The following is a 27,890-nucleotide window of genomic DNA, read 5'->3' on the forward strand; positions in this document are numbered from 1 at the left end:
ACTGTGTAAGGAGCGTACACCGCTGTATGGTGTGAAAAAATGCACGCTCAGTACCTCACCAGGACAAAAAAAAAATTTGGATTGCTTTTAAAAAAAGTTTGCAGAGCAGTGGGAAAACAGCAATGCAGCTATCAGGAAGCCTTATAAGGCAGCCTAACAACCAACACAGCTGATCCAGCAAAATATAGCCTCCACTTGCACTGCACACACAGTGACTGGTGTGTTGTACAGGCAAAATCGCTAGCAGCAGAAGCAGTTTTTGGTGTCTTCTTCCCTGCCTAACGCTCTCCCTGCAGAATCAGCAGCAGCAGCAGCTCTCCCTATTCTGAGATCAGCATGAGTAACATGGCGGTCGGCGTGCACGCCCTTTTATACCCCCTGTGACGCCCCCCAAAGCAAGCCAATCACTTGCATGCCCTTCTCAAAGATGGTGGTGACCCCTGCCTATGTCATCACGTTGCCCACAGTGTCCGTGGATCCTGATTGGCTGAAAAAGGGCGGAAAACAAACTTTTGAAACGCGACTTTGGCGCTAAAGTCGTCGAGCTCGTGGCCGACCTGACCCTAGGGTCGGGTTTCATGAAACGAAAACCGACCCTAGGGTCAGGTCGGCCACGAGCTCGACTTTACCAAAAGTCGGCGACTTTTGAAATTTTTCGACCCGTTTCGCTCAACTCTACCGGTAGGTCTTTTCCAACCCAGTCTGACACTTCATCCGTGTGTCACGGTCTGTGAAGCATGGACCAGCAGTGAGTCTCCTTACCCAAACTCAATACCCTCATATATGAGACTGTCATGAGTCAGTCTGCGCAACACTGTCCATACACAGATCGTGTTACATATTCATCTGGTTGAGGCTTTAGGCTGCATTCATACATCCAAGTGTCACGGTCTGTGAAGCACAGACCAGCAGTGGGTCTTCGTACCCAAACTTAACACCCTCATATATGAGACTGTCATTTTCAGGTCAAGAGACCGACAGTCAGTCCGTGCAACACTGTCCATATACGGACTGTGTTATATACACTTCTGATTGAGGCTTTAGGCTGCATTCATACATCCATGTGTCACGTTCTGTGAAGCACAGACCAGCAGTGTATCTCCTTACCCAAATGTAACACTGTCATATATTCATCGTCATATATATGTTTAAGACAGATAACTCCATCAATGACCAAGGGACTATAAAAAAAAACAAGAGTTCATTCTCAGGCTACATTTCCATAACATACTGTATATATTTCCCCAATTAATAAATAATTAAAAATATGATACATTTTGGAATCATTTGGTCGGCCGACAGGATAGTTTTTTTATGGAAACCAGCCCCACAATAGGGTTAACCAAGGAGGTCAGTGTGGTAATTGCTAGTCATACACGAAAAGGTGAAAAGGCAATGCCATAAGATTAAAATATCAGGCTTAAACAGAGCAGACATCACGGCTGCCAAGATTTGTAATCATAATTTTTTATGTCTTGAGAAGAAAAACAGTCAAAATAAAAATGATGAGGATCAATAGTGCGAAGATTGGAGACTGTTAGAGATTAGCAGCAGGGCCCATTAATACTGATAAAAGCTGTATGACTAGGGGGAAACCTAATAACTGGCTTAGTGCTATAAAGAAAAAGTATAAAAAAACTTTTCGAAAGTATGGACATGATAACTTTTCAAATTTGCATGGACAGCATAAATCATCATTAGAAAATATACTATATTACAAAGGTTGTTCACTACTTTAGCAATGATGGCATATGGATAGGTCATCAGTCTGATGGGTAGGGGTGCAAAACTCAGCACAATCACCTGTTCTTGGTGTCGTCTGCAGAACTGCTCAGTTATGGAGCAGAATAGGAACAGTGGCCGCGGCAGGGAAATACATATTCACCCCCTATTGATTTGAATAGGGAACGAATGTGCAGTACTCCACCGCTGCCACTGTATAGTTGGCAGAGCTGTGCTGCTCTGTAACTAAGCGAGTCCAGCAGTCACTGACACTGGTAACAGCTGATCGGCGGGTGCTGAGTGATGCACCCCCACCGAGCAGACATTGGATAGGAAAAAGATAGGCCATCAATGTTAAAGTAGTGGACAACCTCTTTAACTCTATAAAGGGTTTGTGCCGTGGTCTCTGTTCTGGAGCAAACCACTCCCCAGCCTCCTGACTTCCTTGTTACCTGATCCACTGACAATTGAGACCAGCTGTATTATCACAGTGGTGTCTTGGTTTGAGCACTCCGACGTTGCTATATTTGACTTGCCTGGGCAGCATTGAAAGTGAAGTAGGGCTGAAGCTGACCAGGATTAAGAGCTACAGCTTTACCAACCAGCCTCAGGGCACTGCTTCCAAGCTCAGCTGGAAAGAGCTTGTAAGTAGAGATGGGCGGACACCTGGATGTTCAGGTCCGGTCCGGTGTCATCACTGCCAGACAGAGAGCTGCAGTTCCCATGCTGTCAAAAGACAGCGTGAGCCCGCAGCTGCGATCGGAGGTATAAAGTTTTGGGAGTATTCATTAGCTGGCTCCTGCACTGTAAATAAATAATAATAAAAAAAAAACGGCGTGGGTTCCCCCACATTTTTGATAACCAGACAGGAAAACTCACAGCAACTCTCAGCTGTCAGCTTCAGCAAGGTTGGTTATCAAGAATGGAGGAGTCCCCATGCCACATTTTTTAATTATTTAAATTGGCATGAGGTCCCCCCATTTTTGGACAACCAGCCTTGCTATAGCAGGCAGCTGTGGGCTGGTATTCCCAGGCTGTTAAGGGGCCATGGATATTGATCCCCCCAGCCTAAAAATAGCAGCTTGCAGCTGCCCAAAAAAAGCACATCTATTAGATGCGCCAATTCTGGCGCTTTTCCCTGCTCTTCCAACTTACCTTGTAGCGGTGGCAAGTGGGGTTCATATTTGTGGGGTTGATGTCACCTTTGTATTGTCCGGTGACATCAAGCCCCCAGGCATTCTAATATAGACACCTATCCATTACTAATCCTAAAGTTATAGTCCTGCTCTCACTATTATTAGTGGCAGAAGGCAGCTGACACCAGTTACCCGACGTTAACTTTATCACAGCTGCTGGCTCAGGCTGTCTTTTGACAGCGTGGGAACTGCGGCTCTCTGACTGGCAGTGAAGATTTCACCGATGATCAGAAATGTTGTTTGCTGCGCTGTCTTGACAAACACTCAATGTTTGGGCACCCGAAACCGAACAGTAACACGGACTTCCTGGTGAAGTCCATGCTCGGTGTCCTTGCCCGGACAGTAGGTGTTCAGTAGGGACGCTGAACTTTACTGTTCGGGTTTGCCCATCTCTAATTATGATTGTCCAACTCACAGTGAACGATATAGTGGGATGGTACCCCACAGACCCCCGAAAATAAAACAATCCCTATACTCACCTAATCCATACTCCTCATCCTCTGCAACATCAGTCTCCTCTTCTATCCGATTTCTCAGTGGATACTGGCGATGCGATGCAGTGATGTCATTGCACCTCTGCTGACGTCCCATGCTTGGTGCTGGCCTCCAGCAGGCTGCAGACAGAAGGGACACCCACAGCCTACTGGGGAAAGTGAGGGAGCCAGCGACTTTGTGCTCCATCACAACTGTTAACAGTATGGGCATCTTGAGGACACCAATTCTGTTAACAATGTAGCAGACAAGGCGGCTCATGACCAGACAGGCCCTTCTGGCATTTGACAAAATTGCCAGATGGCCAGTTTGGACCTGTTGAAATTATGTTTATATCTCAAGTAAATTAGAGGTTCCTATGTTTTCAATTTTGAAGTATGTTTTCAACCGGAATCTATTACCAATTTTAACACTGACTTGGTGTAATTGATGTAAAAGGTATTTTCAAAAGCATTTTGTGGTGTTGCAATACCTTACTTTAAATTTTCCCGCACATCTAAAAAAGTTTGATCACATCCTAAAAGGTTAATCTTTTGACTATAGCTTTGCATTACTTTTTTGCTTATGGACATTTTTTATCACTTTGGAGATCATAAAATCTATTTACTGAAGTTAAAAAATGTTTTACCTTAAATTTGATTACCACAATATTTAATTCTTTGTCACCACCCTGGTTAGGCTGTAATTCACATTACAACCACTATTTATTTACTTTATTTAACAGCGTTCGGCTTGATCTCGAGCCAAGTCGATTTGATGGATGAACTATCGGAAGAAAGATCAATTTTGTGCTGCCTAGATAGGTCCATCAGGGTCTTCTCAGCTGTTATCTTGTTAATATCAAGCCATCGGGTTGCTGGTCTTTCTCTTCGCCCTGTTCCGTCTGTTTTTCCAACCATGATGTCCTTCTCGAAGTGATTGCTCTCTTGGTCCAAAGTAGGCAAGTCGTTGCTTGTTGATCCTTGCTTTGAGTGACGTGTCTGGCTTGAGTTGTTCCAAAATTGATTTGTTTGTTCTTCTTGCCATCCATGGTATTGATAACATCTTTCTACAGCACATTTCAAAGACGTCCTTTCTACTTATGTCTTGCTGGCCACGTATAGATTCATATTCAATAAACATTTTCTAACAGATTATCACAAAATTATTATTTTTTTCTTTTCAGAGCTGTTCATCTTGGGCCACTCCTATTGGGATACGTTAAATTAAGAGGTAAGATAAAGAAGAACTCATCTGTCTTGATGCAGGCTGTGTGTACATTAGGGTGACCGGATCTCATATGGGGGGGAAAAAATGTCAGAATCTTGTTCGTCTGGACCCCACAAAACGATTCCCCTTTCCAGATATTGAGAGAGCCAAAATTTGAGCTCGATCAAACGACGTTAACCCGTGCCGCTCGTCGCTCAAAGTTTGAAAAAATCCAAATTGAGGTATTTTAAGATTTAGGTATTTTGCATAGTCTGTTAGACTATAAAGAATGTGACAACAACATTGCAAAAATAGCCCTGACCAAATTTTCGAACCATTTGTGGTATTTGAATGCAGAGTTGGTGGGATTATCGTTTTTTGATCCCACCATTACAGACAATGAAAAGTTGTTAATGGCTAATAAATTGCTCAGTAGCACAGATGAACCATCAGAGCACGCTAACCTACATGAGTTGATAATTTTACATAGTTATCTTATCTATTCTAGAGCTTTTGTTAAAGTAGTTTTTGAAACGTCAGAATATAATGCTCGGCATTTGCTTACAACTTGCAGGACATATTGCTTTTGTTCTTCATCTTTTGTCAGAAGGTCGTTAAAGTCGGTTACTTCCTACCTCTTTTAATTTTTCTTTCCTAACTTTTGGATTTACAACCCTAGCATGCTCTGATGGTTCATCTGTGCTACTGAGCAATTTATTAGCCATTAACAACTTTTCATTGTCTGTAATGGTGGGATCAAAAAACGATAATCCCACCAACTCTGCATTCAAATACCACAAATGGTTCGAAAATTTGGTCAGGGCTATTTCTGCAATGTTGTTGTCACATTCTTTATAGTCTAACAGACTATGCAAAATACCTAAATCTTAAAATACCTCAATTTGGATTTTTTCAAACTTTGAGCGACGAGCGGCACGGGTTAACGTCGTTTGATCGAGCTCAAATTTTGGCTATCTCAATATCTGGAAAGGGGAATCGTTTTGTGGGGTCCAGACGGACAAAATTCCGACATCGATTTTTTGCGGTCACCCTAGTGTACATGTATGTACCTGTACTAAATCCAAGAATCCTAAAATGTTGGTCAATATATCCTTAAGTCATTTGAGGTCTCCTGTAAAAGCTTGACTCCTATTGGATGTTTTATTTCCCTGTTACTTTAAAGGGGTTCTCTAAATATGTAATAAAATAGCTCTCATCATGTATTTCAAATGGAAACTCATCCTAGCTATGTGTAAGAATGGGCTGCAGTCTAAAGAAACACAGCTCCTGAGACCTGTGTGTCAACTGACAGAGGAGTTGTATCATAAGTTAACATTTCAGAGCAGCTATAGAAGGGCTGTGAGAGAAGAATAAATAAATCTTCTCAGCTGACTGCGCATGAGAGGCTGAAGGTTACAGAAAAAAATATTTGTGTACAGACAGCCTAGGAGAAGATTTATATCTTCTCCTGTCACAACTACAACAGATCACTGGTATGTGTGCTTATGATACAGCTCTTCTGTAATTTGAGACACAGGTATCAGGAGATCTGTTTCTTCAGACTGCAGCCCGTCCTGACACGTAACTAGGATGAGCTGCCATTTGAATTACATGATGGGAGCTATTATAATGTTAAAAAATACTAAACATCAAGGAAAGGTGGTGGTGGAAATGGTTGGCCTTTTTATCTGTTTTTCCAAACGAAACCTCTTAAAATTGCATTGGAAATGGACATCAAGTGGAATGGTTCTTTCCCTAGAAATAGCCCATGTTAATATGATGCATCTGACTGAGTATCTGTAGCAGGAAAGATCTTCTAGATAAAGTAGTTTTCTCAAAGAATCTTTGTCATAGTCTTCACTGTATTGGGGATTTTGGGGTGGCCTTCTCAAGAAGGTGGTCTTATGGAGAACATTTTACCGTATTATGTATCTTGGGGTGGTCTTCTTGATGAGTTTGTCTTTTGGAAATTTTTTACTTTTTTGGTTATTTTTATTGTATCATGTGTCTTTTTGGAGCTTGGAGAGGGCTTGGAGAAAGAAGAGCTTCAAGAAAGGAGAAGTATTGCTTATTTATTATGCACTGTATACATTAGGAAACCACTGTCTACTCTTACATGCCTTTTTGACAGGATCTATTCCTCTGATTTTGGTTCTAAGTCTCTGATTTTAAAGGATTCTAATCACTAGTCAAGGGCTGCCCTTTTTATTTAAGAAAACAGTGGGCAACTGTTAATTTTACTAAATAGGAAGGTCAAAAATGCATAAATAATATCCTTAAAAAAGGCCAAAAGAACCAACTTGACTTTGGCATGCAGAGTGGCATAAAAAATTCTCTGCGGCCCCTCCACACCAGGAAAGTTAGTTATCTTCCATGCTTTCACAATATAAGGTTTGATCTAAACCAGTCGCATCCTTTAATAAGTTTTTATAGATCAGTAACATCAATAGATTGGTTAAAGATCGGTAAGTACTTAGTAAAGGACTCAGCAGGTTTAGACCAAAGTACGAGATCTCACAATCACATGTAACAGTTTGCATTTTCACTGTGAGAGGGCAGCGGAGTGTTGTGCGATCTCATTCTCCATGCCAAGATCCAACAGTCTGGAAGTTTAGACAAGACTTTTGCTCGAACGTTGGGTGCATTGGCCCTCCATTAGAGAGACTTCTGTGCATTTTTAATAGTTAGAGTTTAATAAAGTCATCAGTTTGTGGTTGCCCTGCCCACTTTTTTCCGTCAATTGGTACTCTAGCATTCTTCGAGTGTATGAAGTGTTGTTCTTCTTCTTAGCTCCAAGTGGGTTAAGTATCTGCCGCTATCACTCAACTAGATTATGTGAGTAGGATGAGAACGCTTTAGGAAAGTTCCACGAGGGTTGTACATCTAATTGTCTCGCTGCCCGATTATTATTTTTGTTGTTTGTTACCCAGCACAAAGCGTCTGAACAGAAATGACACATTTGTTTTAGAGCTATAAAGACGAGGCAGTGAAATCCGAATTCTGGTCTTCTGCCTTGTCTGGATAATGACCAGCTCTGAGTTTGCAGTCATTGATTTTGCAGTCATGCTCTGCAATAATTATGAAAAGATTAGATGCCATCTTAGTAATCATTGTGATTGCATGCCTGCAGTGTTTAATGTACAACTTTAATATTGTAATTCCACTTCAGCTATTTTCAATGTTAGAACCCAAATTCATCTGTAATGTTAAGCAGGAAACGGCCCTTAGCAAACAACTAGCCAAGAACCCGGCACGGACTGGAAATTATCTTAACTGCGTCTACAATTACCTGCTAAGAATTACTTTTAATAATCACAGCAGTCATTCGGGATCTCACGGCCAGAAGTACTTTGGCAGGAACCAATCAAGAGATATAAAAGATAGCGGCGCAGGTGACTTTTTGTGGGGGCCAGAGGGTTAAGCAAATCTCCAGGGTAGTTGGGTCCTAGGGCTAAAATCTACATAACTCTTATCTGACCCTTAGACGATTCTCTGTGCTATAGGGCATTTTTGCAAAGGAGGATTATCATGTACAAAATATTCCCTGCCATTGTCCAATGTGAACACTGAATTGCAAAAAAAAAAATCTTCCATTTCTCATTAATCATATTTTTCTATTCTGGCCACAAAATGATCATTTGTTAGCTTTCTATTCCCTGACATAAACTGGCATCTGATAGGCAATAGCAGAGATGAAAGCTTGACGCATGAAAGAGAGATTAAAATTCTTTAAAAAAAAAAATCATTGTATTGTATGGCCTTGAAGTGCAGTGGGTGTGTCCATGCACTTTGAATGTTAAAACATGCCCCCCAATGCACTTTCAGGTTCTTTTGCCTATGGCTTCAAAGCTTGATTTCTCAGCTCTGATACATTAGATTATTACAAAACAGGTGTCAATTTATTAAACCTAGACAACCATGCTACTAGTTTCCCTTTGAAGGGGTTGTCCATTAGTAATTAAAAGTGGGCACAAAGTAGGGGATGCTTTAAAATACGAATAACAAAATACAGTGCCTTGCAAAATTATTCGGCCCCCTGGAACTTTTCAACCTTTTCCCACATATCATGCTTCAAACATAAAGATACCAAATGTAAATTTTTGGTGAGGAATCAACAACAAGTGGGACACAATTGTGAAGTTGAACGAAATTTATTGGTTATTTTAAATTTTAGTGGAAATTCAGAAACTGGAAAATGGGGCGTGCAATATTATTCGGCCCCTTTAACTTAATACTTTGTTGTGCCACCTTTTGCTGCGATTACAGCTGCAAGTCGCTTGGGCTATGTCTCTATCAGTTTTGTACATCCAGAGACTGAAATTCTTGCCCATTCTTCCTTGGCAAACAGCTCGAGCTCAGTGAGGTTTGATGGAGATCATTTGTGAATAGCAGTTTTCAGCTCTTTCCACAGATTCTCGATTGGATTCTGGTCTGGACTTTGACTTGGCCATTCTAACACCTGAATACGTTTATTTGTGAACCATTCCATTGTAGATTTTGCTTTATGTTTGGGATCATTGCCTTGTTTGAAAACAAATCTCCATCCCAGTCTCAGGTCTTTTGCAGACTCCAACAGGTTTTCTTCAAGAATGGTCCTATATTTGGCTCCATCCATCTTCCCATCAATTTTAACCATCGTCCCTGTCCCTGCTGAAGACATGCATGCCCAAACCATGATGCTGCCACCACCATGTTTGACAGTGGGGATGGTGTGTTCAGGGTGATGAGCTGTGTTGCCTTTACGCCAAACATATTGTTTGGCATTGTTGCCAAAAAGTTCAATTTTGGTTTCATCTGACCAGAGCACCTTCTTCCACATGTTTGGTGTGTCTCCCAGGTGGCTTGTTGCAAACTTAAAACAACAATTTTTATGGATTTCTTTGAGAATTGGCTTTTTTCTTGCCACTCTTCCATAAAAGCCAGATTTGTGCAGTGTACGACTGATTGTTGTTGTCATGATCTGCTGAGTTCGTGGGATCAGGTAGTTTAGAGCTTAATCTGGACAGCCTCACTCTGAGATTCTGGGAGGCTTTTTATAGCCTTATTGTGGGCTCACTCCTTGTCGCTTATACTCAGACCCTTAGCCGAGTGTGTGACCCTGGTGTGCTTTGTGACTGTGATACTTTGTGCTTGCTTGGTTTTGATCCGGTTCTGTCACTGTTACGAGTTCTGCCTGCTCCTTTTGTACTGCTCTGCTATTCCCATGTATGAGACTCTTTTGCCTTGGACCTGACTACTCTCTGACTGCCTCCCTTGTACTGCGTTGCTATCTCTGTCTGAAACAATTCCCAACAAGTGGAAAAATAGGGTATATAATATCAATGAGAAATCCAATGATATAAGGACCAAAATGTGTCAACCCCAAAATATATTGAAAAAAACGGACTAAAATTTTATACTCCAGATAACAATACCATACACAGAAAAAATGGAGTTCCATACAAAAATTATTAAAAAATGTATCACTTTTATTATATCATTTATTATACATATGTAGCAAATAAGTGAAAAAACCCTAAAAATTCTTTCTTTAATTACATGAGTCCAGGGCATATAAAAATATATATATATTGCGCACAAGCTACGGTATATAAATTTAATACAATTTAATAAAATCCCACACATTCATAGCATATGACAATTTTTTTTTTTTATGTAAATAAGTCCTCAAAAGACTGCAGGCATTAAGTCTCATATGATGGGAATTAACCCTCCCTCAGTAAACAGCCCAGCGTCTAATTAGAAGACAACCATATACTATCATAAAACATTCTTGTTAGTGCTTACCTATAAGTAATACCATTGTGCCCGGGAGCCCTGTGCCACCCCTTGACGCGCTTTTCGCGTGTGCTTTATCAAAAAGGGAGCCCCTTTTTGCTAAAGCACACGCGAAACGCGCGTCAAGGGGTGGCACAGGGCTCCCAGGCACAACGGTATTACTTATAGGTAAGCACTAACAAGCATGTTTTATGATAGTATATGGTTGTCTTCTAATTAGATGCTGGGCTGTTTACTGAGGGAGGGTTAATTCCCTGCATATGAGACTTAATGCCTGCGGTCTTTTGAGGACTTATTTACATAAAAAAATTTTTTTTCATATGCTATGAATGTGTGCGATTTTATTAAATTCTAATAAATTTATTTAGCTTGTGTGCAATATATATATATATATATTTATATGCCCTGGACTCATGTAATTAAAGAAAGATTTTTTTGGGATTTTTCACTTATTTGCTACATATGTATAATAAATGATATAAAAAAGAGATGCATTTTTTAATAATTTTTGTATGGAACTCCATTTTTTCTGTGTATGGTGTTGCTATCTCTGTGTATGATTCATTGCTTACGTTTTGACTATTCTCTGCTTGTCCCTCTGATACCGCGCCGTCCTCCCCGTGTATGACCCCCGCTTGTCTGACCTGAGTTTCCCTAGCCTTTGCTCCAGGATTCCTGTAATAGAACCCTATCCTGCAGCAGGACGCTAAGCCACGCCCCCTGTGGTCACATGATCATAGGTCCTTGTACTGCTAAAGTACTTTCAGTGTCGCAGGTCCTGTTGTCTGAACTTTCCCTGCAGTATCGGACCCCGGGTCCTCCCGTAGCCTGGGTAAGTTACCCTGTTCAGCCGCGGAAGCCCGCCGTCGCTGACAGGATCCTGATATTATAAGCGACTGCACATTTTTTAGGGTTTGGGAAAGTTGTGCTTATTCTCTGTGTAAATTAGCACTATGGATCCCCTGCAGGCTTTGGCCAATCAGGTCAAGAGTCTAACCCAGATGTTCCAAAGGCTCAATATGGAACAGCGCACGATGGCCCATACACAGCAGCAGTTGGTGGGCACCGTGCAAGGGGCTGTGGCAGCAGGGTCTCCTGCTCGCAGGAATAGGGACATATCTGTGGTATCCCCTGAATCTCCGGTCAAATTGCCCGACTCCTTTTCAGGGGATAAAAAGGAATTTAGGTCCTTCAGGGAAGGATGTAATTTTTTTTTCTTTAAGGCCCCGTTCCTCTGGGGACGAATTTCAGAGGGTGGGGGTTGTTATTTCTCTTCTGCGGGGTGCCTCCCAAGCATGGGCGTTCTCTCTGTCTCCCATTGCCCCCGAGAGAATGACAGTGGATGCCTTCTTTGATGCCCTGGGCCGCATATATAATGAACCTGACAGGGTACGTGTAACAACCCTGCTGGCATCACTACATGGCCTCCCATCCCCCGCACACCAACTTACTTTCTGCTTCAAGCCATGCTGTGAATTCTGTCTGTTGCCAGCTCTGTGCCTCTGCTCTCCATGTTTCCAGACTGTGTGTATAGGGGGGCGGCGCCTGAACTCTCTGGATCTTATGCAGTTAGGGTGCACCTGGGTAATCTGTCCCTGACCAATCACCTGGAGCCCTTGACTATTTAGTTTCACCACTCCCACTGAAACATTGCCTGTGCAATGTCTATACTCAGTTAGTGTCTTGCAGCTGAAGAAGCCAGGCCCTGTTCTGTGTATCTCCTTCTCTGGAGGAATACTTCTTGTCTTGCCTTGTACTTTGTCTGCCTGCCAGGAGGCTGAATATCCTGGCCCTTGAGTCTTGTTTCCAGTGCCTTGTCTGTTCTTTGTCCGCCTGCCAGGAGGCAGAATATCCTGGTCTTTGTGTCTTTGTCCCTGTGTCTCTATCTGAATTCAGTCTTACCTCTGTCTGTCAGTCTCCTTGTTTGTGGTTCCTTCTCTGCCGTGTCTTTCCTTGTGTCCTCCCTGTCTGTGCATCTGCACTCTCGCAGCTTTGTCTGTGCATCTGCACTCTCGCAGCTTTGTCTGTGCATCTGCACTCTCGCAGCTTTATCTGTGCATCTGCACTCTCGCAGTTTTATCTGTGCATCTGCACTCTCGCAGCTTTATCTGTGCATCTGCACTCTCGCAGCTTTATCTGTGCATCTGCACCCTCGCAGCTTTATCTGTGCATCTGCACGGCTCCTTAGCCGCTCTGTCTGCATGGCTCCTTAGCCGCTCTGCCTGCTCCGCACTCCTGCGGCTCTGCCTGCTCCGCACTCCTGCGGCTCTGCCTGCTCTGCTCTCCTGCGGCTCTGCCTGCTCCGCACTCCTGCGGCTCTGCCTGCTCCGCACTCCTGCGGCTCTGTCTACCTGCATCTCCTGTGTGAACTGGTCCAAACCTGTTCTCTCATATACCACTCCTTCCTGCCTATATCCATACCTGCACCTCCTGTGTGAACAGGTCCAAACCTGTTCTCTCATATACCACTCCTTCCTGCCTATATCCATACCTGCATCTCCTGTGTGAACAGGTCCAAACCTGTTCTCTCATATACCACTCCTTCCTGCCTATATCCATACCTGCATCTCCGGTGTGAACAGGTCCAAACCTGTTCTCTCATATACCACTCCTGCTTGCCCTGTGTCTCAAGCCGTCACCTACCTGTCCAATGTCTCCAAGCCGTGCCCGCTTGCCCAGTGTCTCCAAGCCGTGCCCAGTGCCTCCAAGCCGTGCCCGCTTGCCCAGTGTCTCCAAGCCGTGCCCGCTTGCCCAGTGTCTCCAAGCCATGCCCGCTTGCCCAGTGTCTCCAAGCCGTGCCCGCTTGCCCAGTGCCTCCAAGCCGTGCCTGCCTGCCAGTGTACCAAGCCGTGCCTGCTTGCCCAGTGTCTCAGCCTGCCTGTTAGTCACACCTGTCCAAGTGACTTGTCCCCGAGTGGGACCAGCAGCCACAGCCAGACACCACCCTGGAGTGGCACCCAACAGCTATCTGCCGCACAATCCTGACCTCACCATCAGAGGCTCCAGTGAAGACCGAGGTAGCTGTCGTAGTCACGCCCCTTCCAGGGTAGTCTGGTTTGTAGCACAGTGGGGCCACAACCCCCCGGTTCGCGCCATTCAGCCAAGGCGCGAGCGTGACAGTTTGCACAGGCCATGGTCCCCGCTGAGTCCCATGTCTTTCCGCTTGCGGAGCATGATGAACTTTCTCCCTGCCAGTATGAGCAACCAGAGGAATTTGTTCCGTCCTGCGTGGTACCGATTGTGGAGACCTCTGAACCAATCATCATCTCCAATGCTCTCTACAATCAGCTCCTGGCCTATGAAGAGCACAACCCAGCAGAGCCGCCTAGGTTCTATGGGGATCCTAAAGAGTGCCAAGGGTTCCTGAAGAAATGCCTGCACTACATCCTGCAGAATGCAGCTTGTTTCCCCTCTAATCGGGTCAAGGTGGGATACATCATGTCCTACCTAGCTGGTGATGCCTTGATGTGGATCTGTCCCCTTTGGGAAGCAGGGGACCCTGCCGTCATGATCCTGGGGGCCTTCCTGGTGGCCTTCCGAAAAGTGTTCGACATGCCTCGTCCAGCTGCTCTTGAAAAGTCTTCCCCTCCAAGCTTCCAGAGACAAGAGGAACCTGTGGGTGAATCGTCTCAACCACCTATGACTGTCCAGCCATCACCCGTTCCACAGTCTGCCGATGCGGCCTCCCATGCAAGATCCAAGAGGTCTAAGAAGAAGAAGCGGGCCAAGTTGCAGCCGGAATCTGGCCTCTGCCCTGTGAAGCTCGTACTCCAAAACCCTGGGCCAATAGGAGAGGCTGCCCCTGGTGAGAGTCCTCCATCTCCATTAAAGCCTATGACTGTTTCGTTGCCTTCTGGAAGCTTTCAGTTGTTCGAGCCACCAGCCACACAGAGTCGGTGTGTGGTCTCCATTCTTCAGCTCCAGAACCCGGCGTGGGCATCGTCTAAAGGTGGCCGAGCCCTCTGTGAGAACAGTCTAGTCCTGCAAGGACAACTACAGCTCCAGGTCGGAGCTTTATACATGAAGAAGTTCATCTTCCACCTGCTGTCTGGTATGCCCATGGGTCATTCTGATCCAGAGATTCTAGCACCCATTTATGTCTGGAAACCTAGCAGGGCACCATGCTTGAAACAATCAAGTGACAAGAGGTGTCTGGTGACAAGAGGTGTCTGGTTCCCTTGCGTCGCATTCAGTCAAGGTCGTCTTCTTCGCCTGGTTTGCTAGTCGCCGAGTCAATGTGTGAGGGTGCCTCTGAAGAGGGGGAGGCGGTCTCAGTCTCCTCACACATCCCCAGCGACTATACCAGTGTTCTGCTCCCAAGAGCACCCCTGGAGCACCCCTTGTCTTCCCCAGGATAAAGGGCTGAAGATGGATCCAGAGTGTATGCCTTCAGCTCCCCTGTGGCCTAGGGGTGAAGGTCCCAAGACAGAGCTTCACTCATCCTCTAACCAGGAGGATGTGGTCCAGTTTTTTCAGGGTAACAGGCTGAAGTGGCTCCCTGTATGTATGCCTCCAGCTTCCATTTGGCAGGTGGGTGAAGAGGATGGAACAGTGACCTACGTATCTCCGTTTCTCACCAATCGGGTGGAGGAGGTCCAATTTTTCTGGCATGTTGGGCTGAAGTTGGACTCAGTGAAGGTGTCTGCAGGTTTCTAGTTGGCCGGCTGATGTAGGGGTCAAGTCTGAAGCTTCCAGGTCCCTGCCTTCTGCCAATCAGGAGGAAGAAGTCCTTGTACCCTCTGTGTTGGAGGCTGTTGGGCACCAAGAAACTTGGCACTCGGTGATTCCGGATGGCACACCTACTTCGTCTCACCAGAAGGATGCCCTGTCAGCCTGGACTGTGTGTGGTTCCATACTCCTTCTTCAGGTCATTCTGGCAGGCTTGAGGAAGAGGGGCCGTAAGGGGGGGTACTGTAACAACCCTGCTGGCATCACTACATGGCCTCCCATCCCCCGCACACCAACTTACTTTCTGTTTCAAGCCATGCTGTGAATTCTGTCTGTTGCCAGCTCTGTGCCTCTGCTCTCCATGTTTCCAGACTGTGTGTATAGGGGGGCGGCGCCTGAACTCTCTGGTCAGGGACAGATTACCCAGGTGCACCCTGACTGCATAAGATCCAATCACCTGGAGCCCTTGACTATTTAGTTTCACCACTCCCACTGAAACATTGCCTGTGCAATGTCTATACTCAGTTAGTGTCTTGCAGCTGAAGAAGCCAGGCCCTGTTCTGTGTATCTCCTTCTCTGGAGGAATACTTCTTGTCTTGCCTTGTACTTTGTCTGCCTGCCAGGAGGCTGAATATCCTGGCCCTTGAGTCTTGTTTCCAGTGCCTTGTCTGTTCTTTGTCCGCCTGCCAGGAGGCAGAATATCCTGGTCCTTGTGTCTTTGTCCCTGTGTCTCTGTCTGAACTCAGTCTTACCTCTGTCTGTCAGTCTCCTTGTTTGTGGTTCCTTCTCTGCCGTGTCTTTCCTTGTGTCCTCCCTGTCTGTGCATCTGCACTCTCGCAGCTTTGTCTGTGCATCTGCACTCTCGCAGCTTTATCTGTGCATCTGCACTCTCGCAGCTTTATCTGTGCATCTGCACTCTCGCAGCTTTATCTGTGCATCTGCACTCTCGCAGCTTTATCTGTGCATCTGCACTCTCGCAGCTTTATCTGTGCATCTGCACCCTCGCAGCTTTATCTGTGCATCTGCACGGCTCCTTAGCCGCTCTGTCTGCACGGCTCCTTAGCCGCTCTGCCTGCTCCGCACTCCTGCGGCTCTGCCTGCTCCGCTCTACTGCAGCTCTGCCTGCTCCGCACTCCTGCGGCTCTGCCTGCTCCGCACTCCTGCGGCTCTGCCTGCTCTGCACTCCTGCGGCTCTGCCTGTTCCGCACTCCTGCGGCTCTGTCTACCTGCATCTCCTGTGTGAACAGGTCCAAACCTGTTCTCTCATATACCACTCCTTCCTGCCTATATCCATACCTGCACCTCCTGTGTGAACAGGTCCAAACCTGTTCTCTCATATACCACTCCTTCCTGCCTATATCCATACCTGCATCTCCGGTGTGAACAGGTCCAAACCTGTTCTCTCATATACCACTCCTGCTTGCCCTGTGTCTCAAGCCGTCACCTACCTGTCCAGTGTCTCCAAGCCGTGCCCGCTTGCCCAGTGTCTCCAAGCCATGCCCAGTGTCACCAAGCCGTGCCCGCTTGCCCAGTGTCTCAAGCCGTGCCCGCTTGCCCAGTGTCTCCAAGCCGTGCCCGCTTGCCCAGTGTCTCCAAGCTGTGTCCAGTGTCTCCAAGCCGTGCCCGCTTGCCCAGTGTCTCCAAGTCGTGCCCGCTTGCCCAGTGTCTCCAAGCCGTGCCCGCTTGCTCAGTGTCTCCAAGCCGTGCCCGCTTTCCCAGTGCTTCCAAGCCGTGCCTGCCTGCCAGTGTACCAAGCCGTGCCTGCTTGCCCAGTGTCTCAGCCTGCCTGTTAGTCACACCTGTCCAAGTGATTTGTCCCCGAGTGGGACCAGCAGCCACAGCCAGACACCACCCTGGAGTGGCACCCGACAGCTATCTGCCACACAAGCCTGACCTCACCATCAGAGGCTCCAGTGAAGACCGAGGTAGCTGTCGTAGTCACGCCCCTTCCAGGGTAGTCTGGTTTGTGGCACAGTGGGGCCACAACCCCCCGGTTCGCGCCATTCAGCCAAGGCGCGAGCGTGACAGTACGTGTGGCTGATGATATGGTCATGAGTGTGCGTCAGGGTAAACGCTCGGCTGAGTGGTTTTGTGCGGAGTTGCGCCGCTGGGCAGCAGAGATCTCATGGGATGATGCGGCCCTTCGGGGTCTGTTCCACAGAGGCCTGTCCGAATGCCTCCAGGATGCACTAGCCCTTCACCCTCCACCAGACATGTTGGAGGAGGCCGTTATGCAAGCAGTGCGTATGGACCGCAGGTTTCGGGCTAGGGGCATCATGCAGTCCGAGACATCTCTATTCTTTGGCAGCAAAGAGACTGGTATCGCACCTGCCACTCCTGAGTCTATAGAAGTTGGCGCCACCTCCGTCAGAAAAAAAGAGAGAAAACGGGAGAAACAGCTCTGTTTTTACTGTGGAGAGTCCGGTCACTGGAAAAAGGTGTGTCCCTTGTGTCCGTCATCATCCAAGGTGACGGGAAACATCTAGGTCTGGGTAGCAATCGAGGAGGCTGGCCAGACCTTCAGGTACTTTCTTCCTCACGTGCTAAGGTTTTTCTTAAGGTTGAATTGTTGGTAGACAATTATCACTTTTTCTCTGTAGCACTGGTGGACAGTGGTTCATCGCTCAACCTGGTCAGCTCTGATATCGTTTCCCAACACCAGATAGGGACAGTCAGGCTCATACCCCACTTAAAGTCGTGGCCATCGACTCGTCTCCTCTCACCCAAACGGGGATTCTTTCTATGTCTGAAAAAAATTTGCGTTGAAAATTGGTTCTTCCCACATGGAAGAAATCGAATGTTTTGTGATGGACAAATTGCCAGCAGGTTTGGTTTTGGGCATGCCGTGGCTTTGATGCCACAATCCAGTGATTGGCTGGGAATTGGGGGAAATTTTCAGGTGGAGGTCCAAGTGTGTTGACTGTGACCGGCATGCCGGTTTCTTCGACGCCACAATCCAGTGATTCACTGGGAATTGGGGGAAATTGTCAGGTGGGGGTCCAAGTGTGTTGACTGTGACCTTAAATCTGTTTCTTGTGTGAAAATTTTAAAACCTGTCACTGTGTCTTCTGTCAGTCTGGAGGGTATTCCGGAGTACCTAAAGGACTTTGAGGACATTTTTTCAGAAAGTGAGGCAGAGGCAATACCACCCCATAGGCCATTTGATTGTGCCATCGATCTTGTTCCAGGAGCCAAATTGCCCAAAGCTCGTTTGTTTAATTTGTCAGGTCCGGAGCGTCTAGCTATGAAACAATATATTGCTAAGAGTCTCCGTAAGGGTCACATAAGACCTTCAGTTTCCCCAGTAGCAGCTGGATTTTTCTTTGTTAAGAAAAAAGATGGCGGCCTACGTCCCTGTCTCGACTTTCGGGAATTAAATAAAATCACGGTCAGGAACACATATCCCCTGCCTTTGATTCCCGACCTCTGTAATCAGCTCTCGGGATCCAGATGATTCTCTAAACTGGATCTCAGAGGTGCCTATAATCTGATAAGAATACGGGAAGGGGATGAGTGGAAAACCGCCTTATCCTGCAGCAGGACGCTAAGCCACGCCCCCTGTGTTCACATGATTGTAGGTCCTTGTACTGCTAAACTACTTTCAGTGTCGCAGGTCCTGTTGTCTTAACTTTCCCTGCAGTATCGGACCCCGGGTCCTCCCGTAGCCTGGGTGAGTTACCCTGTTCAGCTGCGGCAGCCCGCCGGCACTGACAGGATCCTGATAGTTGTCCTATGGACAGACTGTCCCACCTCAGCTGTAGATCTCTGCAGTTCATCCAGAGTGATCATGGGCCGCTTGGCTGCATCTCTGATCAGTCTTCTCCTTGTTAGAGATGAAAGTTTAGAGGCACGGCCGGGTCTTGGTAGATTTGCAGTGGTATGATACTACTTCCATTTCAATATGATCGCTTGCACAGTGCTCCTTGGGATGTTTAAAGTTTTGGAAATCATTTTGTATCCAAATCCAGCTTTAAAATTCTCCACAACAGTATCACGGACCTGCCTGTTGTGTTCCTTGGCCTTCCTGATGCTCTCTGTGCATCAAACAGAACCCTGAGACTATCACAGAGCTGGTGCATTTATACGGAGACTTGATTACACACAGGTGAATTATATTTATCATAGTCATTTAGGGCAACATTGGATCATTCACCCAAGAATCTGCAAAAACCCTAGTCCATGCCCTCATCATCTCTCGCCTTGACTACTGCAACCTCATGCTCTGTGGCCTCCCCTCAAACACTCTCGCACCCCTCCAATCTATTCTAAACTCTGCTGCCCGACTAATCCACCTGTCCCCCCGCTATTCCCCAGCTTCTCCCCTCTGTCAATCCCTTCACTGGCTCCCAATTGCCCAGAGACTCCATTACAAAACCCTAACCATGACATACAAAGCCATCCACAACTTGTCTCCTCCATACATCTGTGACCTCGTCTCCCGGTACTTTCCTGCACGCAACCTCCGATCCTCACAAGATCTCCTTCTCTACTCCCGTCTTATCTCCTCTTCCCACAATTGCATACAAGATTTCTCTCGCGCATCACCCCTACTCTGGAACTCTCTACCACAACATATCAGACTCTCACCTACCATTGAAACCTTCAAAAAGAGCCTGAAGACCCACCTCTTCCGACAAGCCTATAACCTGCAGTAACCACCGATCGACCAAACCGCTGCACGACCAGCTCTACCCTCGCCTACTGTATTATCACCCATCCCTTGAAGATTGTGAGCCCTAGCGGGCAGGGTCCTCTCTCCTCCTGTACCAGTTATGACTTGTATTGTTTAAGATTATTGTACTTGTTTTTATGTATACCGCTCCTCACATGTAAAGCGCCATGGAATAAATGGCGCTAGAACAATAAATAATAATAATAATAATAATCATTCAGAGATCCACAATGAACTTCTGGAGTGAGTTTGCTGCACTGAAAGTAAAGGGGCCGAATAATATTGCACGCCCCACTTTTCAGTGTTTGAATTTCCACAAAAATTTAAAATAACCAATAAATTCCGTTCAACATCACAATTGTGTCCTACTTGTTGTTGATTCTTCATCAAAAATTTACATTTGGTATCTTTATGTTTGAAGCATGATATGTGGGAAAAGGTTGAAAAGTTCCAGGAGGCCGAATACTTTTGCAAGGCACTGTATATTCACCTTTTTATTCCCCTAATGTTCCAGCAACTTGTCCTCCTACCAGCTTTGTGTAAACTGTCCAGAACTGATGACATTCTGACCACATGCTGCATGCGACTGCTGCAGACAATCACTGTTCTCAGCAGTCACATGCTCAAAGTTCTAAGTTTACCAATGAAGTCAGTAACTGTCCGCAGCGGTTATGTGAACATGGTTAGGTCCGGACAGTTCACAAAGACTGGTGGAGGTGACATTTGAACCAACATACACTGCAGCAATTTTCTCAAGTAAGAATAGATTTATAATGCTGATTTTTTATTCTGCATATTTTTCTCCGTTATGAATTTTTTTTTCATTTTTTTTTCATCCTTTACAGATCATTAACATTTCTCCATCGTGGGATTTTCACAATTTCATGACTTTTCCTTCTTGGTGTTGCAATTTCAATGTAAAGATATATTTTGTCATATCATGTAATATTTCTTTCCCACTAAAGGGGTCTTCAGGGGCCTTTTTCTAAACTGTCCAAGGTAAAGGATTAATATGGAAATACACGTTACTTATTATGCTAAACCCTCACTGCTACTCTTCTCGGAACAAAAGTGATGACGTACAATGCATTCAGACTATTAGAGCTGACACTGATACCAACTAGTGTTGAGAAAATCTCCTGAAATTCGATTTTTAGCAAATTTGCTCAATTCGGGCAAAGGGAGAAGGGTTAATTTGCGCATCCTAAATTCGGTGTGAATCAAATTTGATGAGAAGGGATTAAAAAAAATATAACTTTTATACTCATCTCTTTTTGGCCCTCCTCATACGCTTGACATTAATAATGTTCATCCCACCCCAAGTGGTGCTCACATGAGGCCTAGTCAACAGTTGTGCTGGTAAAGAGTTGACCTGAAAGCGGCCAGAAGGAGATGAAGGCCAAAGAACATTGACTTGGAGGATTGTGCTGTGCTTGGACAGGTATGGAGAAGTCTGAAGAGAGGTGAATATAAGTTTTCATTGAAGTCCTTCCCAACCCTCAGAATCCAGCTAGCCACCATTTTATTGGATCATCCCATCGAAAGTATATCACTTCCATTCTCGAAAGAGTCCACCACAACATCATAGGTTTGTAGTGGTACATAAAACTTATTTCTTTACTTTACACAGTTTTTGTAAAACCCTTGTAAAGTTTATGGACACGTTGCTGTAAAGGTTGGAAGTGTTTCCTGCCACCTCCGATGTACACAAGCTTCTCCGTCTTCCACAAAGTATGTCACTTTTTTTCTAATAAGTCCAGCTCTTCCTAAATTTACAGAAGGTTGGCAGCCTTGCCGCATTATAATTCTGTTACAAGAGGGTTTATTTTTTTCCGTTTTACTGTAGGAAACAAAAAGTCAGATAAAACATGGAAGAAACCAAATGGCTCACGCATGCAAGTAGCCTACAGAGATCTGAATTCTCTCCAGCCGAGCTCTAATCCATATAGTGCTTTGCGATAGACGTGAATTGTCTCTTTCATGGGACAGCGAATAATGAATCACCCCAATAATCTGCTTGCTTCATTTGTTCGGGTCTGGCAGGAATTGGGTGAGTGATGTTATTTGTTATAGAGTTAACGATTAGTCCTCCTTGGTGAAGTTTACAGGATCCTTACAGTGTCCTGCAGTTCCTTAACTGTCCTTTAATGGTTCCACTGGGGCAGTAAATAAGCTGGGAGAGAATGGCAGTTGCTGTCCACCGGAAGGCTGCCGAGGTGATATATATACAACAGTGAATTCCTATTTTACTATTTGCTCTTAATTTGATTAGTCCGTTCAGTCAGAACATCCCTGATTTAAAGCGGCCCCTGGATTGACGCTCGGAGTCATTACTCCAAAGTCTCTTGTTAAATTTGTGATATTTCACAAAGCAATCTCTTTGTGCCAGAGGGGTCGACAACGAATCCCAGGACTTGCAAAAAAAAAAAAAAAGAAAAAAATCATAAATACGGTTATCACGAGCCGTTAATAGGAGACATTAATAAAGACTTTTCTAATGCTTCCTTTAGGATGGGAAACACACTTACGAAAAGACACATTATGTAGGAAAGGTTAAGCATATTTAGGCAATAGGAATTAATGGAGTCACCACTTTCAGGCCTTAGACAGATTATTTAACTTGGAGGTAAGAGGCGACCAGGGAGTCTTTAAGTGGAGGGTACTTGCGAGCAGTTTATGGTACTCTTTAGTTCTTCTATCATTTTATTTCTCCAGTAAATCAGATATTCCAGGCTTGCAGAAAGTGCTGCGTTACTGTTATTCCCTTATGTCAGAAGCAGTGTTGAGTATATTGTGATTAAACACAGATCTTTTTAGCCAGAGGTGATACATTAGAATCTGAAGGAAAGAAATGCTTGACCTCCGGCACCTCGCCGTATAAATCAGATAAATGAGAACCTATTTTCCTGTATATTCTAATGTTTGTGTGGTAAGTGACACTAATACGTTGCTGAAGTGCTGATATAAAACGGTAATAGAGAGTTTAATGCCGGGCGATGAAGAGGACGGCATTGTCAGAAGCCCTTACGGTTCTGTCTAATTCTTTTAGGAAGTAGGAAACGACATTGCCCGAGGAGCAAGAGGTAATGTTATAGATCTTTTAATATCATGCGTGGAAGTATTGCAAATAGGACCCAGTTAGATTGCGAGTGTCTTTATATATCTATTGGTGATGTTGGCCAGAGAGGTCCGGTGACTACTGTATTATAAAGGGCACCGGCTGGGACTACAAAGGGGCATTGTTAATGGCACTGTTTAGGTGCAACGGTAACTGTTAGGAGGGCATTGCATGTCAAAAACCTGCTTATACGGTTCCACATGTTATTATTTCAGTTAGTGTGTAACGATTAGCAGGATCCGGTCCATTAGTGACATCGGTAATCTGTGGTCGCTCGACAGGAGTGGGCAGGAGTCCAAAGAAATCGCCTCCTACCTCTTGGCATCCAACGCACTTCTTTTGATTAGTCGTCCTGACACGACAGCATCACTCACGTGCAAATCGATTCACAGGACTTGGTCCATCAGTCATGTCAGGTCAGTAATCTGTGGCATCTGGACAGGAGGCATGAGAACCGCTACTTACCCGACAGCATCCACGGCTCTTCTGCTCTTTTGATTAACAGGCCTAGTGTAATATCATTGTGATGGCGTGACACAGATATGACATCGCACCAGGCCAGCTAAGCAGAAGAGCCGTGGATGCCGTCTATTAGGAGACGGTTCTCAGGGCTTCCATCCAATGACCACAGAATATTGATGCATTCGTTAGAACTGGTCCTTCAAGTTGATTTGAGATGATTGCTTCACCTATAAATCTCTTTATGCCTTTTGGCGGTCTCCACAAGGAGAAGCAGGAATGGTCTCACCGAGCTAACCAATGTCTTACTCTGTACTAATAAGGGGCAAGAAACCTGAAACGACTGTCTGCAGATGAAGATCCTTTTGCCATGGAGAGGTTTCGACTTTGACTAAATTTTGTAAATCATGTGCAAGGCTCTTTAAAGGGTTGGTCGTTTACCTACAGGGTAGATATTTCCAGTATGTGGAAATTGGGAGTCATTCATATTTCTCTTACGAAGAGCTCGTTTACATACCATTTCCCCATGGAGTACTGCTTAGCCTATAAGTCTCCTTATACAAGGTGGTAGTCTCAACAAGGAGAAACCGCACCCCGTTGACCATTAAATTTATTTTTAACACTGTCTTTAGGTATACAGTAGCTGTATCTTGGGTCATTGGCTGGTACTGAATAGAGATCACAGCAGGGACTGGTGAGTGGGCACTGCAAGTCAAATATTAATTATTATATATTCATTGTACTCCCAGGGAGAAGGCAGCTATAAGGAGAAACAAGCGCTATAGACCTCTCGCCCTATAATCCAGTATCCTATTCTGTGCTTTTGAAGGGTGAAAACCCTGAAACAGCTGTCTACAGATGGACGTCTTATCATTTTCGAGAACATGCTTGTTTGACTGGATTTCCTAAGTTATGTAACCAGGTTCTTTAGGTTAAACACCGATTTATAGTGTGACTAACTAATAATTAGCCAGTGTTTTATCTCCTGGAGGAAAGTTAATTGTCATACCATTTTACCAGTGAGCACTGTTTGGCCAATAAGTCTCCTTACACTAGCTGGCAGTCTCCAAAAGAAGAAACCGAGGTCCACTTGGCCATTATATCTATTAGTAAAACTGCCCATATACTTGCAGAGCTGTATTTATGGGGGGGCACTTTGAGACTGACGCTGTTTGGGATCACTGGCTGATACTGTGAAAAATGTATCGTGATGATTGGTAGCATATATGGAGCAATGCAAAGTGTGCAGTTTTAGAATATTGCAAGTCAAAAAGGAGCCGATAAAAATAAAAAAAAACCATTAGCAGGCTTGTCCATGTAAACACGGCTGCTTTGCTCCAGAAACAGCAACTCACTAGTTCAGCTGCATTGAAATAAATGGAGCTGAGCTGCCATAAAACATACAATCTGTGCTGTGGACTGCGTGGAGGCGAGAATCCATTCCATTATATAGTAATAGATGAATGGTGTATATTGTAGGTATTTTACCCTACATTCCACCCACCAACTATATTTTACCCTACATTCCTTGTCTTGGGGTGAAAGATACATTATGTATTCACATACAGAGAGCTGTCGATAAAGCCGTATTTGTTTACATTGCAATTTTTGGCTTTGCGTGACTTCCAATGAAAATCTACGTTTTGCTAAATCCCTGCCTAATAGAAGGAGACCAAGTTCTTCGGAAGCAAACTGAACACTCTGGTAGCTTAAACTGTCTAGAATAACCTTTGGACGTCTTGAGGGATTTATGGTCCCATAATATCAGACATTATGAAATGCAATGCGGGATTCCACCCTTCTCAATATACATTCCAAGGATGTTCTCAGGCATTACGCTGAGGGTCACACTTAATTCACGGATTATTAATTTGATGAGGCTAAATGTTAACAAGAGAAATTCAAGTCGGGCTTTGGCACCACGGACTGTACAGTTGTACACAGACTATCCTTGGGATTCTCAACCAGAGATAAAGAGCAAATCCAAACCAAAATCTTCATGGAATATATCATGAAGATTAAAGAAGTGAAGACAATAATGGATATTAAACATTTTTAATTTTTAATGGTAGTCAATTTAAACCAGTAAGGGATTATATTAAAAAGACAGGACAATTGGGTCTCCGACACAAAGGGGATAAGGATAACCAGCAAGAGGAAATTTGTAGTTCTCCATGAGGTGCAAAAAAATGCATGTATTAACAAACACCAAGTTGGTTATATTACTATACATCAAGAGTACAGCGCTGTTTTGCAATAGTTGCTTCTTCCAGGGGCCAGCGCCCCTGGGTTTATAGGTACTATGTACTCTAGATGTATAGTAATATAACCAACTTGGTTTTTGTTAATATCGCATTTTTTTGTACCTCATGGAGAGGTACAAATTTCCTCTTGCTGGTTATCCTTATCCCCTTTGTGTTGGAGACCCAATTGTCCTGTCTTTTAAATATAATCCCTTACTGTTTTAAATTGACTACCAATAAAAATTAAAATTTTTTAATATCCATTATTGTCTTCACTTCTTTAATCTTCATGATACGTTCCATGAAGATTTTTGTTTGGATATGCTTATTGAAGTGACCATTGCCGTATTGATTTAGGATTATTATGGGTATAACAAAGAGCAAATGTGGAGAAAACTTGGAAAAACTTTTGAATGGAAATATGGTTGGTCAGATTGACAAGACAAAAAGTCAATACTTGAGTCTAAGAAATGTAAATGTTCCTTTATTAGCTTTTAAAAGCGTAAAATTAAGTAATTGTGTAAGGGTAGGTGCACATTGAGTTTTTGGAGCCTAGACTGGCTATAGGAACACAATGTTTTTTTCAGGCAGATTCCATTGCAGAAACCATGTGAAAAAACTATTTAAAGGTGTTCAAAAGAGTGATCTTTTGCATTTCTAAGTAAAAAAAAAGACTCACTCTGCATATGTTAAGGCTTTTAAATGTGTTTTAACCAAGACAGGATCCTAAAAAGTGGTTAAAAGAAGTTGCATCTCCATTCTGACGTTTTCCGCTCAGAAGTTGCTCTGCATTTTAAAATACAAGTCAAAGAGAAAGCGCAAAAGAAGGGCGTAAGGCTAGTTTCACACTAGCGTTTATGAGCACAGCGACGGCCTGCGCACGGCCGCCGCTAAGGCCCGCCCCCTGTCGCACCTCCGCCGGTAGCTCCGCCTACTGGCGCATGACGCTGCATGCGCCCTGCGTCCCCTATCTTTATCACTGGGGGCGCAGGCCGTGCACAGTATGCGTTTGGCGGTGCATGCGCCTTTTTGACGGTGCGCCGGCGCAACCAAACTGCAGCAGGTTGCGTTTGGCGCAGGTCGGCGCACCGTCAAAAAGGCGCATGCGCCGCCAAACGCATACTGCGCACGGCCTGCGCCCCAGTGATAAAGATAGGGGATGCAGGGTACATGCAGCGTCATGCGCCGGTAGGCGGAGCTACCGGCGGAGGCGCGGCAGGGGGCGGGGCTTAGCGGCGGCCGTGCGCAGGCCGTCGCTGCGCTCATAAACGCTAGTGTGAAACTAGCCTACGAGAGCCAGATGTTTTTTTTGGAGCTTTTTGTTGGTTTTTGCTTAAAAATCTGCATGCTTTTTCTTCGTTATTCAGAGGAGCAAAAGAAAAAAAAAAGACTTTAAAATTATAGTAAAAAAAGACTTAATAAAAAGCAAGAGAAAACCCTTCAAAAAATGGCAGCTGAAAAAAAATGTCCGACCGACTTGGAAAACTACTGAAAAGACGACACTAAAGACACTTCAAGAAAAAAAACTCCAGAACTTCCTGAAACGTCTTCCGCTTGAAAAAAATTTTGCATTGGCCGGAGTTTTAAAGACGTCATGTGCACATAGCCACTGAGCAGAACCTCCAAGTTTTATAGGAGTTTCACGTTTTTGAGGAGAATTTTAAGAATTTCTGCTACAAAAAAAAACCTCTGCATGCACATACCCAAAGAAAGAAAACTGAGGGATGGCAATGACAGCGGATGAAACTTAGAAATTAAACCAAAGGATGGTCCTTTAAGCCCCATATAGGGATCTGAACTTTGCATAAAGTTTATGTCATACCAGTTCCATTATAGTTTAGAAAATGACGGTTAACTTGATTTGTATAGACAATTATATTTTCCACCTTTAGCGTACACCACTTTTAATGAATAAGGTCTTCAACATCAGATGGTGTCAATCAACGTCCGCGTATTAGCTCACTTTTTCAGCAATGACTTGCTTCACTCTCTGCACTTTCTATGACTCCTTTCATTCAGCGTCATATAAGAATCAATATCTGCCAGGAATGTAATCATCGATACTATTGGTGCCATTAAGCTCTGCTCACCCATTTGGGTCTTTCTACTAACCACTCCTTAAGAATATGGTCATCGGCCAAGTTTCATGCTTCTCCTAAAGTGACAGTTTGGCAGTATTACAGATATGTCCCTCTTACTTTTCTGTGATATTCGTTAAGGCAAGCTGAAACTACCATTCAATGGTCACCGAAAGACACATATTACAAAAATATCTCTTGACAAAGTATTGAGAAATCATGTTTTATTTTATTTCTGAAAGCTTGTCATTTTATGCCACCCATCATAGGAAATGT

The 27,890-nt window shown here is 44.6% G+C and overlaps 1 protein-coding gene across 4 annotated transcripts in view; it reads left to right on the forward strand.

Annotated features, from left to right (window-relative positions):
- The window catches only part of ESRRG (estrogen related receptor gamma), a 1,000,720-nt gene that overhangs the window by 171,137 nt on the left and 801,693 nt on the right, over window positions 1–27,890 (forward strand). For all 4 annotated transcript variants that reach the window (XM_073553352.1, XM_073553347.1, XM_073553348.1 and 1 more), the window contains exon 3: window positions 4,576–4,622. The gene's annotated coding sequence lies outside the window, so the exon portion shown is untranslated. The remainder of the gene's footprint in view (window positions 1–4,575; window positions 4,623–27,890) is intronic.

The sequence above is a fragment of the Dendrobates tinctorius genome, unplaced genomic scaffold (assembly GCF_039654945.1).
Source record: "Dendrobates tinctorius isolate UK_male_01 unplaced genomic scaffold, ASM3965494v1 ptg000201l, whole genome shotgun sequence".
In the NCBI taxonomy this organism is placed as follows: domain Eukaryota; kingdom Metazoa; phylum Chordata; class Amphibia; order Anura; family Dendrobatidae; genus Dendrobates; species Dendrobates tinctorius.